We start from the raw sequence: 18,681 nt of genomic DNA on the forward strand, positions 1-18,681 counted from the left end.
ACTCTTTAGACAGGTTTAAGGTCTAACGAACCCCTCCTATATCCATACTGGAATGTTGACTGACTTGATCTGTTGTGTAGGGTTTGTAGAAAAAAGCCACATCTATTCTGAGGTCATAGGTACAATCATTCTTCTCCATATTTTGTTTCTTTTAGTAATACTTTCTCTCTTCCTCCTTTTCCTCTTCCTTTTTGTTTCTTTCACACAGGGTTTCTCTATGTAGCCTTGGCTTTCTTGGAACTCCATTCTCTTCTAGTCTCTTCTATAATACCTTAGCAATGCAATAAAGAGTGTGACATTGATACCACATTTAGGGCTAAGAACTCCACCATCACGTATTCTCTGCACACTGAGGAGTTATTTATAATCTGTTATAAATAATCAATTATTTACTAACTGATGTAAAGAGTTAGTGATTTGACAAGAAATGAGAGTTGCACTAATCTATGGGTATAAGGATGTGCATCTAAAAGGCAGTTTTATGCTATGTCACCTTGTCAGTAGGAGGTTCTCTCCTAGGGTCTCTGATGGTCCCAGTTGTGAGTCCTTGCCATGATTTCTCTCCTGTAAAGCATGCCTTAAATCCAACCAGAGAGCTTTTGTTTCCATGCCACTCTTTTACCAGTGGGCATATCCTCTCATGTTAGTCAGTATTTATAGTGCTCATATTTCACATATTCGTAAAGCTGTTGATGTTTTTCCATATAAACAGTTTGCATAGCACATCTAGCACAGTGGAAGCTGACTGACAAGGAGGAAGTATCCAGATTAGTAACTGTTTGATTTCTCCCTGTCCTATGATCAAAGTGTGCAATGTCTTCAGCATAAGGCTTTACCATATAGCTCTAGTGGTTAATTAAAAGAAGCATTAATGTTCTATATTCTTTTAGAGGTCTCTGGAACTCTAGTGACCAACAACTTAGAGTAAAAAATCCCATGTCAGGGCACTCTCTTCGATAATCTATGACTTTACAGAGAAATATTATTCCTCTGTCTAAAGTAGCACCGATTAAAATTGTGTGTGCGTATGTGTGTGTGTGTGTGTGTGTGTGTGTGTGTGTGTGTGTGTATAAGGGAGAGAGAGTGAGAGAGAGAGAGAGAGAGAGAGAGAGAGAGAGAGAGAGAGAGAGAGAGAAGGGGGATGAGTAGGTTAGAGGGCTATGGAGTTAGGATTTGCATTACAGCTAGGGTTAGGGTAATATATATGAGTTAAATTAAACTAATATATAATAATAACATAATATAATATATAGATTTTCATATGGCTTTGTAAATATCCTTAATGTTAGTTATCCCATCTCTTCACCAGCTCTGATTTAGTCTTATGTCTCCTTTCCCACTTAAAGACCATGGCCATTATTCTCTTTTCTACTTCTTGCTATCTGTGTGCTATTAGTCCCCACTTCCACATCTCTTTTCAATTTTCCTGGATTATATAGGCACTCCAGGTTAAATACACAAATTTGAGACTAAGAGCCATGTGGGAGAGAACATGCATTCATCTTTCCTGATCTGGAAGACACATGCATGTAAGTGCCTTAGTGTTTCCCGGGATAGACAAGGCTAATTGCAGACCATAATAAAAGCTCAGTTTTGGAAACCAGACACTTTAGGATTCATGGTTAGAAATGAGACCTGTGGATCTTTAACCCAAGTCATTGTGAGTTATGCATTCTCTCAAGTATGTTGGTGATAGACAGTGCTGATGTAAGAACCAAGGCCAAAGAACACTCACTGCACATTTGCAGGGATATGGGATTCTTTCCAGGACTGTAGCTGGGTAGTAGTTTTCAGGTCTGTGATTTCAAAATGTCCCTCCATGGTCCTCTTCTATCCAGATCCCCCCCTCTCCCACACACAATTTTTCATTGATAACCCCATCTGATAATGTACAAGCGTTCAAGCAGGACACCACCTGTGCTACCATGACACTAAAGTATCTTGCCCCCTCTGTATTTGGATGTGTGTGTATACAATCTAGAATGACACAAGGCTGAAGGAGAACATACAGACAACATTTCCAATCTACTTTGCTTGGTGAAAATCTATAATTAGCAGTAGGTAATTCTTATATTGGATTACTGAAGCACCTGTGGTTCAAAGTCTAAACTCATTCATTTTATAGTGTTATAGAATAGTCTCCATTAAAGAATCTCTATTCTATTAGCAATATTGGTGAGTCTAATTAAAAATTTAATGACATATGAGTATCTTTTAGTTGTTTTTGTTTGTTTGTTTTATTAATTATTCACCTTACATCTCAACCGTAGACCTTCATCTCCTTCCTCCCTCTTCCCAATATTCCCATCCCCTAGTCCTCAAAAAAGGGGAGTGCTCCTCTATTTCCAACTGATCCTGAACTATCAAGTCTCTTCAAGACTGCCTGCATCCTCTTTCCCTGTGGTCTGGCAAGCCTGCCTCACCTTGGGAATTGATCGAAGTGCAGGCAATAGAGTTCATGTTGGAGACAGCCCCTGGTCCCCTTACCAGGTGACCTACATAGAGACTAAATTTCCTATAGGCTACCTTTGAGCAGGGGCCATAGGTCCTCTCCATACCTCTCCTTGGTTGGAATATCAGTCTCTGCAGGCCCCCCTGGGCCCAGATTAGTTGGTCCTGATGATCTTCTTCTGTAGCTCCTGGAGTATCTTAATTCGGGTTTTATTGATGTGATGAGACACTGTAAAAACAGCAACTCTTATGAAGGAAACCATTTAATTGGGGTTGGCTAATATCTCAAAGGTTTAGTCCATTATCATCATGGTGGGAAGCATAACAGCATGCAAGCAGATAGGATGCTAGAGAGGGACATGAGAGTTCTACATATGGATTGGCAGACATCAGAAAGAGAGAGTGACACTGGGCCTGGCTTGAACATCTGAAACCTTGAAGCTCAATCTCAGGGATACACTTATTCCAGCAAGGACATGCTTACCTGCTAATTGTGTTATTTCCTACAAGCCTGTGAGGGTCATTTCATTCAAACTACCACATGGAGTTTGTTCTTACTACAAAAGTCTGAGGACTTCCTGTTGTAATATTTATTAGTGATTTCATCATTTGCACTGTCATTGTTTTGAATTAGTTATTGAATTTTGAATTAATTATTTCTTCGCTACCTCATATTCTACTTGAAGTTTATCAGATATGTCTTCATTGAATCATTCTGGAATATCCAGATGGATTTAAATTTTATTCTTATTTACATATTGGATTACCATCAAATTGTGAAGGTGAAGGTTAATTAGTCAAGTTCTTGTGTGGCCAGAGTCATGAGATGTGATGCCCTTAACGAAGGAAGTAGGAGAAGAATTATGACACTCTTCCATGGGGTAGATCTTGGGTTGGCCAAGGCATTGGTTAAACATTCCCTAAATCTCTGCTCTACCTGTTCTATCTTTATCCCTGCATGTCTTGTACACAGGGTGATTTTTGAATCAAAGTTTTTTTTGGCAGGTTGGTGTTCTACCCTCTCCACTAGGAGTCTTGTCTACTTAGAACCAACTCCTGACACTATTAATGGTACTCTGCTTTGCTTGCAGACAGGAGGATAGGAGACTTATCCTCTGAGGGTCTCCATGCAGCAACATTTGAAACAGATGCTAAGACTCACAGCCAAACATTGGGCAAAGCATAGGTAGTCTATTGAAAAAGTGGGGGAAAGGATAAAAGGACCGAAAGGTGACAAGAGCTATACAAAAAGACCAATAGAGCCAACTAACCAGGGCCCACAGGGGCCTGTAGAGTCTGAAATACCAACCAAGGATTATGCATGGACTGGACCTAGGTCCTCTACATAGATGTAGCCTATGGGCAGCTCAGGTTTCAAGTGGATCCACTACTCAAGGGAGCAAGAACTGTCTCTGATATTGACTTTGTTGCCTGCTGTTGTTCACTACCTTGCCAGGCCACATGGGAAGAGGACAAAGTCAATCCTGATGTAACTTGCTGAGCTGGGGTTCGGGGCCCTCCCCTTTTCTGAAGAGAAGGGGAGAGGGGATGGCAGAGGGAAGATGGGGCTGAGAAAAGAGGAAGGAAGGGGGCTACGAATGGAATATAAAGTGAATAAATAAATTAATAAATTAATAAATTAAAAAAAGAATTATGACACTTGAATCTAGGTGCATAAAACATACATTGTTCAGAAAGCTGGTTAATTTTAGTGTTTCTGCATGCTGGCGAATGAGTGTGACATCAACATATATCTTTGGTTTTACACAAAAAGATTAGTACAACTGGTTCATAATCCCTGAAAAGCTTCCTCAATATTACCAAAGGACATAATTTCTTAGATAGAAACTAGTCCCTGTACTAGATCAATAAGCCTTTATTTTTTAAAATTAAGGGTATTATAAAGAGAAATTTCTATTCAAAAGCAATAAAGGAAAGGTCAAATTTATACTCTTTCTTATTTGAATATATTTTTAATCCTCATGTCGATATAAAAGAAAGTGAAAATAGCAATGCAGATCACACCAGAGAGAACAATTTGGGCCAAAAATGCTTATTTAGTAAAGGCATCATTTAATATTCAGAACTCTTTTTAGAGTCGATTGATTTCTAAATTTCAAACTCAGAAGACAATATCCATCCTCTTACATTACACACAGTTTATTGGCTCCACAAATGGAATTGGAAATGATTGCAAAAGGTTCATAAACTTTAATAGATGACAAGCTGGGTTAGCTACTTAGTGTTAGAAGCAAGTAAGAGAATCAGTTTCCAGGTTCTTAGTCAAGTGTTCTGTTATAAAAAATGCTCCTTTGACTTCAAAACCATCGCTCACATAAACCCTCTCTGCTTGTTTAATGCAGAATCCTGAACTTTCTTCAATTGTGCTTCCTGGTTGTTATAATCTGCTGTCAACAATTGCACTTAACTTTACATTCTCATGATGTAGTGCACATTGTTTAATTATATATTTTATAAATATTGATATTAGTAGAGCATTTTCTTTTTCTAATCTAAATAACATCCTAATTTTTCTGATGCTGAATGTGTGCCACATTGCTTTGTAAGCTTCTGTGATCAATACAGGAACATTACTGTGAAAATTTAAAGTGCAGAATCACTATTCTTTCTTTTTCTGTCTTTGCAAAATATGTATAGGGTAATGAGCAATTTAGAACATAATTTTAGATATACTGTATTTTATATAATCACCATCTCCTATGCTCATTTGAAGTTTCTTTTTTCTTTGTTTTTTTTTTTAATTTGTATATTTTGAGACATTGTTGCACATCAGGCTAGATTGAGGAGAATGGGGCAGATAGGTTAGGCAGGATCATTGTTGAGTATAGGAGAAATAGCCTCCTCCAGAGATGGTTTTCAGTGAGATAGCTTTCTTTATTGGGGGTGAATAAAAGCTATATAAACCCTAGGAAGTGAGTAAGAGTATTTGAGATGAGTGTGCATCATTGGCTGGGGCTACATTACTGGCAATACTGCATTTGCATAAAGAAGAATTCCAGGGCTAGGTGGACAAGTCCTTATAAAAAGAGAGGAAATTTATCCTGAAACCTGGCTGCCAGGCTACTTGACCACCTCAAGGATGGCAGAGGTGGGGTTGTAAAGGCAGCATGCACAGGACGTGTAGACCCAGAGCACGGAGGAAGCCGACCTACTCCTGTCCAGTCTCAGGCCATGATTTTGGGGGTTTGTACAACATATCTCAACTTCATTCTTCCTCCTGAACAGCTCTCCTAATTGCACAGCTTTCTGGCCCCACACTCAACTTACATTGTCAATACCTGTAGCTTCGCTTTGGGCAGTATGGACAGTACCAGAGGTGGGAGATGTTTTGTGAAAAATTCCACTCAGAGGAAGGACAGCAGGTTACCGAGAAGAGACTTGTTACCCTATGAGCATATACAGGGGGAGGTAATCCCCCTCAGGAACAGTCATAGGGGAGGGGAATAAGGGGAAAATAGGAGAGAGGGAAGAATGGGAGGATACAAGGGATGGGATAACCATTGAGATGTAACAAGAATAAATTAATAAAAAAAGAAAAAAGAAAAAAATTCCGTTCTAAAAGAGCAGAAAATAAGACAAAAAGAGCCTCTATATGTCCACCTCTGATGTATGTTCTTTTAAACAGATCTGCTGAATTCTGATAAAATATTAGAAACAGGAGAGTATGTCCCATTTTTATTTTCAGAAAAGAGGGAAGAAATTAAAAGCAAATACAAAAGTACAAAAGAAGCACCACACTAACTTTTGTGTACAGTTAGAAACTAATAGTTTACAGGAGCACTCCGGAAGGGCTTTACTTCATTTTTAGTTGCAATATATAGTAACTGATGACTGTAACTAAATACAAAAGAAAAAGAAAGAGAGAGAGAGAGAGAGAGAGAGAGAGAGAGAGAGAGAGAGAATGTCAATACTATAAGGACAGTAACACAATAGACTGATTGAAGGACTTCCTTAAAGTTTAGAAAATGAGGCAGAGTTACCAAAATAAAAGAGCAGCTATGGAGGGCTCTGGGGACAAGGATGAACTGGGCCATACTAGGCAATGCTACAAGTTTGAACCTTAAGGACAGCATACAGGCTGGAAGAAGCCAAATAGAAATTTGTTTATTTTATCTTTTTTTTTAATGACAAATGCTCATCATACATACGTACACAGACAGAAAGATTAATAATTGACAAGGGCTTAGGAGAGAAGAGAGGGTAAGATAACTGCACAGAGATTCCCTTCGATATCACGAAATGTCTTGAAGCAAAAAAGAAGCAGTAGGGTGCAATGCGTGTGCTAGACTCCATGGAGTTAGATGGGCCATTGGAAACCGTTAAGTTTATGCTAATATTATAAAATTTAACCTCAGTTAAAAAATAGATAAGTTTGATTCGTTGAAGGAGGCCTGAACTTTCTCATTTTCTTCCACCCCTGCCTCGCCTCCTCTTCCTCCTCGTGTTCACTTTCCTTGCCCACAAATACAAGTTTTCCGTTTGGCTAAATTTGTCATGTTTCCTTTTATTGTGTGAGAGTAGTTAAATTAATTATTCTCCCATGAGGTTTTTAGTGGGCAATAAGCCATAGGATTTTGTGGATCACTAAAATTATGGAGAAAACAAGGAAAAATTACAACAACAACAATGTGTTTAGTGATGTATAATGGTTATGGAAGTGTTACTCTAAATATCCCAGGGAAAAAGCAAAAAGCAAACAACCAAACTATCAAAATGCATGTAAAAATATCAAGGTCTAATAAAACACAGAAAAAAGAAAGAAACTTTAAAACTAATTATTACAATTGCTAGAGAATAGACCTTTTAAAATAATTAAATTTACCATAGTAAAATATGATAAACAAAGCTAATATATAAAAAACTGAAAAAAAATAATAAACAGAAGAATAAGAACTAAGGAGAAGGCACAGGATAAACTGTAAATTCTCAAAACAATATGCATGTTGCTTTGTATAAATGCTTTAGAAACTCAGGTATTTAAATTTAATTCTCTATTATTTTATCAACTATTGAAACACACACTGTCATGGCATACAGTATCTCAGACTATAACATACATTTTGAAAATAATATGGGAAAAAGGGTCATAACATTTGTTTCTCTACCTTTCAATAGTTGAAGTTTTTGAGAGTCCATTATTGTATGTGTGGTATTGTTTGGGTTAAAAGCTAGGCATTTGGATGGGTTTTTATTAAGGTGTTTGATTTGCCTGCAGGGTCCTATTGATACACAAATAGTTTTTTTAGGACATAAAGGACATAAGGAATTTAGCTGCAGTGTGCAGCTGCTTTTCGTCTTATCCTCAATAGGAAGTGTGGAATGGTACGTTTTTGTCCCAGACAACTGAGAACATTGCAACAGACAGAGCACTTATACGCTATACACATTTGAATGTAACAGATTTATGCATTTAACATATCCAGGGAAGAGCCTGATTGGGTGCCATTCACTGAAGTGCACAGTTAGTTGAAATGCAAATGACCTACATCATGCTCTTGGTACTATTGTAAGATGTCAGGCAGATTTTGGCCCAAAGAGGACTTAGGAGAGAAGAACATTAATTATCAACTTTCTAATTCACCATACAATTATTTTCTTCCTACAAATACACGGGTTGGGAATATATAAACAAAAAGATATCGATACAGATGTAACAGCACAGTACTTTCATTAGGTGTGAACTCTAATGGCCTGTGCTTGGGTACTGAGTGCTTCTCAATGTGTTTACAAACCCAGGCAAGTCATCTAGAGTCCGTATAACTTAGTTTCCTGCCATACAAGAATGTCACAGGCAGTGATGTATAGTGACATCCTCTTTTATGATGCACTTATTTTTAGTTAAGTGAATCATCTTGGAGTGATAGTTCCATTGTTTTCAAAATGTTGTGATCATAATGCTATTGGATGAATAATGAGTTAGAAGAATGTTAATGCTGTGAGAAGTCTTACTCTGAAGACTGTGTTGTCACTGACACAAATATCACATTGACTACCAGGATGAGTAACTGTGAGCCCACCACGAGTAGGTTCTGATCATGTCTGGCCTTCACTAGCCACAGTCATGTCTCACTATTTCTTCATCAATTCCTCTTGCTCAAGAGATTCATTTCCCACTGCTTATGGTTCCCATTTATTGATTTTTTCATAAAACAATTTCCAGTATTAAAACAAGTCAAAAGACAAATCTGGTGTGGAATATGTATTAAAGAACAAGAGTAAAAAATGTGGGGCCATTAGTGTGAAATAAGCACCGTGGGAAGCATGATGAGCATTCACGTGTGGCATGAGAGGATGAAAATGGGGTGGGAAATGCAAATGTTTGGTAAAGGAGAAAGAAACAACTAGTGACTGGGCTGGGTGAGAGCTAGGAGGACAAACTTTCAATATTCAAGCTCAATTGTTTGTGCTTAGATTCTATTTTAAGCTATGTCAAATAACACTTTTACCCACCTAGCTATTGGGAGCTGACATTTAATTAGTGAATGACAAGCAAGGAATAGCAAGGCAACATGAGGAGCTTTGGAATGAAGCAGATTTTTTTTTTCTCTGCAGCTTGTGCTTGCATGAGTTTTGTTCTGCCTTTTATTAAGCCTTCACATCACTCTTAGGAGGAGGATGGATAATAAGAACTGGTTTTTCCCCCCTGGTGGCCTAACCAGTGGCAATTGGTTTATCATAAACTAAACATTTCTTGCATAAAGTCCAAACCTATGCTGACATATACTCTCTAAAGGAACTGCTTTTACATTTACTCATCTTTATTTTTACAATGAGCCAGCTATAAGATGGCCTAAGAGTGATACAGAAAGAAAATCTTTCTGTGATGTCTGGTTAGCTCTCTCTTGTCTCCAGTTTTCTTCCAAATTACTGCCACATTTCTTGATTTTTTTCTATATTATTCATTCTTTGAGATGAGTCACTGAAGGGACACTGGGAAATGGTGTATGGATTTCACCTATATTAACACTGAACTGTCCACATTTACACACACACACACACACACACACACACACACATTATATATATATATATATATATATATATATATATATATATATATATATATAGAGAGAGAGAGAGAGAGAGAGAGAGAGAGAGAGAGAGAATTTTCAAGGTAGTAGAAAATCAAACCACAAGTTATATAAGGAAAGATTACTTGATGAGATTTCCTAGTGGTGGTTTCTGAGCATAACATTCTCCCATGCAAGTGCTAACTTTTTGAGATGGCAATTGAATGACTGAACCATTGAATGAAACAGAATTAAACCCAGATAATAGACTAGGCATTGTCCTTGGCCCTAGATATCAGGAAATACTGAAACAAATGAACCTACCTATCTTCATGGTGAGAAAATTCCAATGGGAAAAATAGACAGTGGTGATAATAAGATACATGTTATGTAGACGATTGACATATTCCTAGGAGGACAACAAAGCATAACATGGGTTATAAAGTACGCCTGTGATTCCCAGACAGGAAGATTATCTTGTGGTATACATTATATAAAACAAGGACATGAGTCTTCTGGGAGAAGATAATTCAGGTGCCAAATGCCTTCAAAGGCACAGGTAAGCTCTGGAGGATAAAAGGAAAGGCAGTTCAGAACAAATGATGGCCTGAAATGGCTTCTTCACCAACTTTGTTGTCATATGACTTGCTCATCTCCCTCGGTTCATCATTCTGTTTTTGACTCCTTATCTCCAGAAATAGAGTCCTTTGTCAGTTTTGGTGAGTCGACCGCTTTATGCCAGTAACCTCAATTTTCAGGCTTCTTACTGTCTGGTAAATTCTGCCAGGCTGTAATGGGTCTCTTCATCCTTACCTTGGATTGGGTGTTTTTAGTCCTCTAGATGACAACAATGAGTTTTCTTGGTCAGTTTCTATTCCCACCTTAACCCGGTGTCTCCTCAAGTCTCTGTATGCCATCATTGGGTTCTATAGATCTGCATAATAGCTGTCCTTGTTTTATGGGGGAAAGCATGCACAGGACACTGGTATTCTTCCTTGCTGCCATTCAGTGCTACTCAATATATGACTTTCGAACTGGTTCCTTTCCTTGTTGCTGTGACAAAATGATGGCCAAGTAGCAACTTTGTTTTGGTTTATGTATTGGTGGGATGCAGTCTGTAGGAGTGGAGAAGGCATGGCCAGTCAGGAACAGCTCCCCAATGTGGTGACAGAAACATAAGGTTCCTTTGTTTATATTTCCAGGAACCAGAAAGCAGAGAAAAGATAGGAAGTGGGCTAGGTTATAGCGTCGTCTGTCCCCCAATTTTCCTGTTCAACATCAATCTCCTGATTGTTCCACAAGCTCTGAAATAGTACTCCAAGCGGGAGGCCAAATGTTAAAACTCATATACAAATAGAAACATTTTATACCTGTACCATAACATTCTTTTTGGACTGACACTCAGGCCCAGTGCAAATATGTGCCAGCTGTCCAGATGACTGCTCAACTTCACAATGTGAGAACAATCTCATTCTGCTTCAGAAGTTTCGTAGCCTTTTATTATTGTAGCTTTGGTATTCCTGGAATGCTAGCTGATCTCAATAGTGTAGGTGAGTTCTGTTGCCATAGAGACATGTATTTGAATACAAGATTGTTGGGTGGTGATAATTTTTACTTTTACACCTTTCACCTTTTTCCCTATACATATGTGACTTGCATGCTTTTGTGAAAAGCTTCTCTAAGAAACTATATGTCTTCTAAAAGGGATTCTAGGTACATTAGATGCCTTGTTTAAAAATGCAATATATTTTTCTTCTTGTGGCTGGTCATCACAGTACGTTCCTGTAATCCCAGAATTTGAGAGCCAGAGGGGACAGGATTACTAGATTGAGGCTAACCTGGGCTACATAGTGAGTAACAGGTAAGGGAGGACAAAATAAGAAGAAAACCAAGTACGTGTGTGTGTGTGTGTGTGTGTGTGTGTGTGTGTGTGTGTGTGTGTGTGTTTGCTTTTGTCTTTGAAAGACTTTTAGAAGACACTGTAAGACTTTCAGTTGACACCAACTTTGTCATACATATATTGTATCTGCTAGAATACTGAACCTCACAACCATTGGAAAGAAAAAGAGAAAATGAAGAATGGAGGGCTGGAGTGTAAGAGAACCTGCAGCTCTTGCAGAGGACCCAGGCTTCATTCCTAGTATCCACATGGTGGCTCGCAATTGTCTGTAAGTCCAGGACCAGGGTATCTAACATCTTCTTCTGGATTCCCCTAGCAACAAGCATACTAGACATCTGCTTTCATGGACCCAAATACTTGTATACATAAATGAAAAATTTACAAATATTTGAAAAAGTACAAAAAGAAGTAACCTAAGTTCTTAAGAAGTGTGTATTCCAGACATGAAAACTAGGGTTATGCTTATTTTAACAAGAGGGGAACTGCTCAAGATCTCTCTGGATTCTCTTTACTCCAGGTTCTCAGTCACTTACTGAGAACATTGCTGGCTAAGGAGCTAAATGAACATTACTTGTTAAGTTTCTAATTTGCAAAAATCTGTAAAACACTATTGAAGTTGAGACTTAGAAGTGAAAATTTAAAGTAAGTTTTGGAAATTTTCTCTGATGTTAAGTAAACATCACAACGTCATCTCTACAGCAATGAGAAAGATGAGACCGCTTTGTTGGAAGAAACTGGTCCCAGTTAAAAATTATTTTACTTCTAGTATCTCACAAAGTGGGCACATTAGTAACAAAATTTATTCTCTAAGTGCTTATCATGTGCTTAAATTTTTTTCCAAGAACTCGCAGAATTACTTAACTGTTTAAACTGTCCTGTGGTATAAATGGTATGATTATTTTGATTCTTCAGATGAAACTCAGAGTAGATTCCTTTTCCATGATCATATATTACAGGGTACAGATTGAAAAAGAACCTAAGGAGCTTAGTGTCATAGTTTATTCATGAAGGGTTTACTAACAGATAGGTTCTGCTATTCTGCGTATTGCTCTATGATGTTGACATTCTTGCTTGTTGTTGACATTCTTGCGTGTAAAAATGAAAAGATATCTCTTTAATCCTGCCTCTGTTATTTTATTTTTATATTATTTACACTTATGAGATCCTGTGCTTATAGACAAACAATATATTAATTTCTGGGCTCCAATGCTGTAAACATACTTGAGTTGAATTGGACATAATTTCCTAAGAAGATGTTGAAATATTTTTCACACTGTTGGGCAGTTTCTATAAGTCATAAAGAAACGATGGAGTGTCATCATAAAATTTGCTAAACTCCTTCATTGCTGGTGGGAATACAAACTAGTACAACCACTTTGGAAATCTATCTGGCACTATCTCAGAAAACTGGGCATAAGGCTTCCTCAAGACCCAGCTATTCTACTCCTTGGAATATACCCAGAAGATGCTCCGGCACACGACAAGAAAATTTGCTCAACCATGTTCATAGCAGCCTTATTCATAATAGCCAGAACATGGAAACAGCCTAAGTGTACATCAGTAGAAGAATGGATAAAGAAACTGTGGTACATTTACACTATGGAATACTACTCAGCTATTAAAAACAAGGAATTCCTGAAATTTGTGGACAAATGGTTTGAACTAGAAATGATCATGAGTGAGTTAACTCAGATGCAGAAAGATTCAAATGGTATATACTCACTTATATCTGGACACTAGCCCCAGGGGCATGTCGCATGAAAGTCTTCACTTACCAGGAAAGTGGGCCAGAGGGGAGGACATCCTATTGGGACTCTAGGTGAGAGAAGCATGGGAGATAGGGACTAGAAGGATCCAGAGGGTCCTAGAAACCTACAAAAAGAACATTATGATGGGCAGATCTGGGTCCAGGGGTCCTGCTCAAACTATGGCATTTAATATGAATAAATTAAAATGTATTTTAAAAAGTCAAAAATAATTTGTGCTAAAAAAAATGGACACAAGGTATGTGTTTCTGATCATGATAATAGTAGGAAAACTTGTATTTTCTGTTGTGGCAATTGTAATATTCCAGTGATCAATGAATAAAAGGCACTGTTTATTTTATATATTTTTATTAATTTATTCATATTACATCTCAATTGTTATTCCTTCCCTTGTATCTTCCCATTTCTCCATCCATCCCACTTTCCCCCTACTCTCCTCTCCTATAACTGTGACTGAGGGGCCCCTCTTCCCCCTGTATATGTTTGTAGGGTATCAAGTCTCTTCATGGTAGCCTGCTATCCTTCTCCTGAGTGCCACCAGGCCTCCCCATCCATGGGATGTGGTCAAATATGGGGCACTAGAGTTCATGTGAAAGTCTGTCCCCACTCTCCACTCAATTGTGGAGAATGACCTGTCCATTAGTTAGATCTGGGTAGGGGTTCAAAGTTTACTGTATATATTGTCCTTGCCTTGTGCCATAGTTTGAGCAGGACCCCTGGACCCAGATCCACCTGTCAGAATGTTCTTCTTGTAGGTTTCTAGGACCCTCTGGATCTTTCTATTTCCCTATTCTCCCATGCTTCTCTCACCTAGAGTCCCAATAGGATGTCCTCCCTTTGGTCCACTTTCCTGGTAAGTAAAGACTTTCATGCGACATGCCCCTGGGGCTAGTGTCCAGATATAAGTGAGTATATACCATTTGAATCTATCTGCATCTGAGTTAACTCACTCATTATGATCATTTCTAGTTCAAACCATTTGTCCATAAACTTCAGGAATTCCTTGTTTTTAATAGATGAGTAGTATTCCATAATGTATATGTACCACAGTTTCTTTATCCATTCTTCTACTGAGAGGAGGGAGACTTAGGCTGTTTCCATGTTCTTGCTATTATGAATCAGGCTGCTATGAACATGGTTGAGCAAATGTTGTTGTTATGTACTGGGAACATCTTCTGGGTATATTCCAAGGAGTAGAATAGCTGGGTCTTGAGGAAGCTTTATTCCCAGTTTTCTGAGATAGCACGAGATTAATTTCCAAAGTAGTTGTACTAGTTTGCATTCCCATCAGCAATGAAAGAGTGTTCCTCTTTCTCCACATCCTCACTATCATGTGGTGACACTTGATATTTTGATTTTAGCCATTCTGATGGAATCTCATAGTTGTTTTGATTTGCATTTCCCTGATGACTAAGGAGGTTGAGCATTTCTTTAAATGTTTCTCAGCCATTTGATATTCATCTGTTGAGAATTCTCTGTTTAGTTCTGAGCCCCATTTCTCAATTGGGTTATTTGGTTTGGTGTTATTTAATTTATTGAGTTATTTATATATTTTGGATAGTAGACCTTTGCAGATGGATGTAGTGTTGGTGAAAATCTTTTCCCAGTCTGTAGACTGTTGCTTTATTCTCTTGACAGTGTCTCCTGCCTTAGAGAAGCTTCTCAGCCTCACGATGTCCCATTTATTAATTGTTGACCTTAAGGCCTGGGCTGTTGGTGTTCTGTTCAGGAAGTTGTCTCCTGTGCCAATGTGTTCCAGGCTCTTCCCCACTTTTTCTTCTAACTGACTTGGTGTCTCTGGTTTTATGTTGAGGTCTTTGATCTGCTTGGACTTGAGTTTTGTGCATGGTGAGAAATATGGGTCTAATTGCATTTTTTACATATAGACCTTCAGTTAGACCAGCACCATTTGTTGAAGATGCTATTCTTTTTCTGTTGAATATATTTGGCTTCTTTGTCAAAAATCAAGTGACCATATGTGTCTGGATTCATTTCTGGGTCTTCGATTCGATTCCATTGATCAGCCAGCCTGTTGCTGTGCCAGTATCATGCTGTTTTAATTACTGTTGCTTTATAGTACAGCTTGAGATCAGGTATGGAGATTCCTCTGGATGACCTTTTATTGTACTAGAATGTTTTAGCTATACTGGTTTTTTTGTGTTTATATTTATTAATGATACCTTTACCATAAAATTTCTGTATTGGTCTACTACTTTCATGTACTACTTCACAGTCCAACAGAATGGATTTGTATGTGTGTTTGTGTGTATATGAGTGCACATGTGCATGTTGGTCTGTGCGAGTGCAGGTCTCCACTTACCACAGTGTAAGTGTAGAGCTTCCAGAACAACCTCAGGTGTTGATCCAAGCTTTCCACTTTGCTTGGAGTCAGGATCTGTCTTCTGCTGTTCGCTATTGCATATGGCAGCTAAGCTGGCATATGGACTTCTGGGGAATTGTTCTTTCTCTTCTCCCCAAAACTTCCATAGGAGCACAGGGATTGCAGGTGTGCATTACTGAACCCAGATTAAGTGGATTGTGTGGATTTGCACTCAGATCCTTATGCTTATTGAAAAGACTCATTGAGCCAGCACCTCATCCTTAAATGAATTTTACATAAAAGTTAACCTTAGGGGCCAAGCGGGAGAGCTGGCCCTGGTAGCACCCGTGCAGGAGAGCAGATGGGCTGAATAATACAGCCACCACCCAGGCCCAGATCTAAGGGCTTTGAGTTGGACAAGCCCAACATCTACCCAACTTATAAATTGCTGGAGCATGTGAAATGGCTGCCCTGCAGAACCCAAACTGAAGGATCTGCATGCCACAAAGTAACAACAGGATATTTGAGAGGAGTCCCTGTGCAGATCCAGTATTGATAGTGTGTCAGAACCCTGAGACTTCTAACCAGACCAATGACTCATATCCCCAATGACATAAGATATAGGGTGTGGCCCAGCATCACACACCACAGCTTCCACTGTGAGATGCTTTTTGTTTTTTTCTTTTATTTACTTTGTTGCAGTTTTTGTTTTATATCGTTTTCTTTTGGTTGCAAGGGTAGAGGTTGGGTATGCAGGGATGGGGAGATAACTGGGATTGTGGTGCATGATATGAAGTTCACAGTGAATCAATAAAAAGTTAAAAAAGAAGTTAAAGAAAGAAATTGAACTCATTATTGTCATTATTACATATATAGAGAACGATGATTAAGAAATGATTTCAGAAATGTAGTTTTAGAACTTTTTTAAGAGTGGCATGAAATTGAAGAATGATGAATATATAAACCAATTTTTTTTGAGACAGGGTCTCTCTGTGTAGTCTTGGCTCTCCTGGACTCACGTTGTAGACCAGACTGGCCTCCAACCCTGTGTCTGCCTCTTAGAGTGCTGGGATTACAGGCATGTGCATTACACCCAGTTTAAGCCAGTTTCTTATTTAACTAATATTATATGATACAGAAATTCTTTGTTATTTTTGGAAACTTAATTTAAGTGATAACATTTGCCAATTTTATTATAATTTATTTGTATGAATGTTTTGCCTGCATGTATGTGCATACACCGTGTTCATGCCTTGTGCCTGTAATTGTCAGAAGAGGACATTGGATACCCAGAAGCATGAGATACAGATGGACCTGACAGGATGCATTCCTCTCAGCATGCTGGATACTGACATCCTTCATCCTTCATGTTCCCCATCCAAACAGGACAGCGCCCAGGACAGCTTCGAAGAAAGCTTCCAATCCCAATTGGTCCACCATTTCAGATTGTCCCTTTTATTAAGCCTGGAATTCTCAACATATAGAAACTGGACCACAAGGAGGGAAGGAGGAATGGGAGGAAACAAGGGATGGTATAACAATTGGGATCTAATATAAATAAATTAATAAAGGAAAAAAAAAAAGAAAGAAACTGGACCACAAATGTTATTCCTAGCTTATGTAACCATTTCCCCAATTTTATTTGGGCCCCTACAAAGGTATTATTCATCTCAATTCAGCCAGAAGAAACTTTAAGAGAACGACACTCCATTTCCCTTAAATAAAAGGGGTCAGGCAGGTTTTTGGTTCCTTTCTTGAGCTATAGATGTTTATTTTCATCAGTAGTTGGTTATAAGTTACTGTTGGTTTTATTCAGTAAGAAAACAAGGTTGGACTCCGGGATGTCTCTTTTCCTTTATCTTTCTTTCTTAGGTTTGGAGATAGGAGTTGACAAGAAAGAAAGGGGAATAATGAAATATAGAGGGATGATAGGACAAAAAGTAGATTGTTGAATCTATGTCTCAGCTTAAAGCCTTAATAGTTACTCACAAGGTTATTTTTCATGCTTTAGTACAGAATTTTGTATATTGATGCAAAATAAGTTTAATTTTGATTCATTGGTATAGAATTTAAATTTAAGATTATTCTTCATACATTGTAAATATTTCTACTCTAATATGAGTTATTGTACCCATACAACTCAATTATAAAACAAAATTTACCTCCAATACTTTGAAAGTGCTATAGCAGACTGTTTAGGATAAGTAAATTGTACAAGTTAATTGTTAGTTGATCAAATTACGGTCATATCAATTACTAGTGTATTACAAGAATATGCATCCTACCTTTAACATGTAGATATGTTTCTGTATATAGATAAAGTAAAATAGATAAGGTCTTCAAAAACCTTAGAGACCTACAAGATATGTCATTTAAAGATGTTTTTATTATTTTAAAGATTCATTGACAAAAAGACAGGTTAACTCCTGGCAACACTCAGCCTGCCTCAAAGAAGATGATGAGCAGCAAAGAACCTCCTTATGGAGATGGCTTCAAATGTGGCAAACAAGCCACTGGGCAAATTGTCCTCATTTTGGCCACAGATAGAATCCTGCGATAGAATCCTGCTTAAGATTTGGCAAGCTTGGATGCAGGCAGAGTTGATTGCCAAACTCTGCCAAGACAGGGTAAGCAAGAACTCAATAGTTCCTGCCTCATAAATATGTTGATCAGATATACTGGACCAGACGACTGAAGATGATGCTTCAACATTATAGTGAGTTTTGGGTGATTTCAGACATCAAACTGTCTCTGTCATTTTGTTTCACTTTGGAAGCTATTAACCCGCACTTCCTGTTTACTCAGGTAATTAATTTTACTCCTTCTCAAGTTCTGATGGAATTGAATACCAGATAGTTTAGCTTTAAAACTAAGCTTAGTCTTTTAGGGGTTAACATGTTTTTAGGTCTACATGATGTTTTAAGTTGATAGAAATGAGATATGATAGATATTGATTTACATTCAGAATTTTAGACTCACCAAGATAGGAAGGGTTTTCTTCAAGGTTGCCAAATACAAATAGCCAGAAAACTATGAGTGTAACAATATAATTTCTGATTGTTTCGTGTTTCTTCTTGTTGTATGTAGTTTATTATATATGTGTGTGTGTGTGTAATAATATAAATGTATATGTAAAATAAAGAACAAATTAAAAATTAAAACAGAGGGGTACATTGGACACAGTCACCTCGGTATGTTTAGATCATCATTTCC

This window comes from Acomys minous (assembly GCF_964271855.1).
Source record: "Acomys minous genome assembly, chromosome: 6".
Lineage (NCBI taxonomy): Eukaryota > Metazoa > Chordata > Mammalia > Rodentia > Muridae > Acomys > Acomys minous.